This window comes from Cyprinodon tularosa, unplaced genomic scaffold (assembly GCF_016077235.1).
Source record: "Cyprinodon tularosa strain WSP-4 unplaced genomic scaffold, ASM1607723v1 ctg430, whole genome shotgun sequence".
Classification (NCBI taxonomy): Eukaryota; Metazoa; Chordata; class Actinopteri; order Cyprinodontiformes; family Cyprinodontidae; genus Cyprinodon; species Cyprinodon tularosa.
The window spans coordinates 27,067-30,547 of record NW_024039153.1 but is presented as its reverse complement, the minus strand read 5'-3'; positions in this window follow the sequence as shown (position 1 = coordinate 30,547).

Here is a 3,481-nt window from a genome sequence, read left to right as displayed (position 1 = left end):
TCAAATGCATCTGGAGATCTGGGAGGCTTCTTGCTGTCTGCTGACATTCAAATAATGGAGGTCTATGGCGCCCGAGGCAGAAAGGTCCATAAAAGTCCACAAAAAACGTGTCAATATTCCTCCATACTGCTCGTCCAATGTATTCCAAGTGTCCTGAGTGGGTAGCGTCCATAATTTACTCGAAACAAAGTCATTTAGAATGTTTTTAGAGCATAAACAGTAGTGTATAGGATTTCCTAAAAGCACGTTCACGACGCTACGGAAACCGCGGCAGACCAAACCAAATGAAAGTGCGCATTTAGCTCGGCAAAGAACTCATGCTCTTCCTCAACACTGAAGTCCTCAGACATTTTTCTTTCGTTGTTTCTTTCTTTGCACAGGTAAACAGCACATTTCTTCTTCTACGCTTGCATTATTGGCAGAGCAGACGCTGAATGCGCACTTTTATCTGGTTTGGTCTGCCGCGGTTTCCGTAGACTCGTGAATGCGCTTTTAGAAAATCCTATACACTACTGCTTATGCTCTAAAAACATTCTAAATGACTTAGTTTCGTGTAAATTATGGACGCTACCCACTTAGGACACTTGGAATACATTGGACGAGCAGTATGGAGGAATATTGACACGTTTTTTGTGGACTTTTATGGACCTTTCTGCCTCGGGCACCATAGACCTCCATTATTTGAATGTCAGCAGACAGCAAGAAGCCTCCCAGATCTCCAGATGCATTTGAGATATCAAAAAAGTACTCCAGGGTGTTGTTCAGCATGGGGGTGAGTAGAAAATGAAGGCTAATCATGTTTTGGGTGTACTATTCCTTTAAAGAGGATCTGATAAAAAATAGAAATGATGCTGAAATTGTTGGTCTAAAATGTGTAAATGCTATAACTGCACAACACCCTAAAGCAGTTTTCCAAACTTTTCAGCTTTTGGTGAAATGGATGAACGTCTGATTATAGTATAAAGTGCTTTGGTCGAGTCTCCTGACTTTAAAAAGCGCTACACAAGTAGAGACCATTTAATTTTCAACAAACCAGTAACAGTTGTAAAATATTACAATCAGCCCCAACAACCAAACCAGTTGGTTTTTTCCATCTTTAGCGATGCATTTATATAACTGATCACTTCAACTTCAATGTTAATCGTTTAGTTTAATTTCTGTAGTGGATCTGAAGATGCTATAATGGCTGATCAATATCCCCAAGTTTGGGAATAGTTTCCCTAAAATGGCCACGCCCACTTTGAAATACAGAGTGGTGGTAGCATCATGATTTGGGGTTGCTTTCTTTTTAGCAGAGGAAGGTTAACCCGGAAGAAATCCTGCTGCAAACTGGAAAGGAAAAAAAAATTGGGACGAAATTAATTTCCCAGCTCAAAATGTTCAGTCATCAATGATCTATTGCATATAATGAATTCTGTTTAGGTCCAGAACTTAAACCTAAGAAAAAGAATTCATGATGAAACCTGCAGTGTCTTTTCATGAACATCAGATTATTTGGAAAAAATAAGAATGAAACCCTGAGCTTTGCATTTTCCCTCCATCTCACATTAAGCTCCTATACGTCTTGGTCAGTTAACAAAATTAAATAAAAATAAAACCTAGTTTGTGGTTGTAAACTTTCGAAGGGTGTTAAAAATGATTTACTGCATATTAAGTTGCCTCTACGTCCAAACAGTATTTTCTAAACCAGCCTTCATTTGTTGGACACTGGTTGCTTTTTTGATGAGTAAAAGAAATAAAATTTGTGTTGCAGCTACACATAACCTGAATCTGCTTTAAACTATCCTCACCAAATGTTTTCCTCTCTGGGTGAATGATTTGTAACACCTGCATACATGTTTTACCTCTTCCTCTTGCTCCTGCAAAAAAAAAAAAAAGAGAAGGAGAAAAAAAAAGCCAGATGTAATTGTTTCCAGTTTTTCAAAGAAGGTGCGTGTAAATAAAGGTCAAGAACTACTGAAAACCTGGACGATTTGTTCTTTTTCTCCCACCTTCCTTTCCTGTAAAGGAATTGAACATCTGCTGATTTCACTGCAGGGCTCAGTGAAGGTGATTGGACGGGCCCTGTAAGGGCCAACAACCAATCACATGCTGTCTCCAGGAGGAATGGAGTGGCTTAGATCAAGATGAGGTGTTGCTGAGGAAGGTAACCCTCAGCAACTGAAGCACACAGGCTGATGTCACATTTTACTCTACATAAGGCAAATTGCTGAGCTCTCTGGTATGTGACTAAAATGCATTACTGCAGTGAAAAACTGGAACCCTCTACTGGTCAGATGCAGGTACTGGGTAGATATGAAGGGCAGGCTGATCTCCATGGATCAAAAAGGAAGTCACAGAGATTATCCTGAGCCTGACCATTATATATTTCATCATAAATGACTCAGATCATTTAGAATTAGCCAAACAATAGAATTTAATGCAGATTAATTAATCCAGGGATAGACAAAGAAAATCAGACTAGAAGTTAAGGCAGCTGCTTTGCTTTAAACATCCCTCAGATTCATCATCCGAAAATACAGAGTATGGCACACCTACCTGGACATTAGCCTCGTGAGACCATCCTGATCTCGCGAGCTTCCAAGGTTTCACTCGCTAATCAGTCTGGAGACTCTCCGTAAAAGAAAATTTGGAGCCGTTCACCAAACGAACGTCCAACCAGCGTTGGCTTTGAGGCGGGTTGAGGTGTGACGCAACGAGAAGCGCGACAGTTCAGTCTAAAGAACATGGCGGCTTCAGCCGATGAAACTAGCGTTAGCGTGGCTATCGGGCAAGTTTTATCGGAATTACAGAGTATTTCTTCACTGAAAGAAGAGCAAAACACTGCTCTGGAGGCTTTTCTCAGAGGAAAAGATGTTTTTGCTCTTCTCCCCACTGGCGTTTGGTTATGGGCCGTTTCTCAATTCACGAGAACGCGAGTACGTACTCGCGTTCTCGTCAAGTCCGTTCTTGGCGAGAACGCAGGAAGATCGGACTTGACGAGAACGCAAGCACGTATGTGTATTGGAACAGAAGCGTACTCGTGACGTCATCACAGGCAACGTTGTTTAGCATTTCTTTAACAGTCAAAACTATTTATTCCCTACATAAAACATTTTGAAAACAATATTTTTAATTTCTAAGGCTTAAAAAACATTTAAAAAAATTACCGAACCGCAAAAAACCGCCATCAGAACGAGCGGTAGTTCACACATAACTAGACCGAGAGAAGTGCACTACAGACGGGGTAAATTTAGCCCTGGCTGCGGTTACCCTCGGAGGTCTGCTGGTCACTCTGGTCCGCTCAACGTCGGACTTTTATTTTTAAAATTTCGCACTAACTCTGTAAACAGGCCACACAGGGAGGCTTCAATGTATAATGTTATCGCCTCAAACAATTTCAAAACGTACTTTTGAAGAACAACAGCAGCAGAAAAGGGAATGTTTAACTTACCACTGTGAGCGCTGTCTGGAATGAAGCTGCGGCCGCGGGGCATTCTGG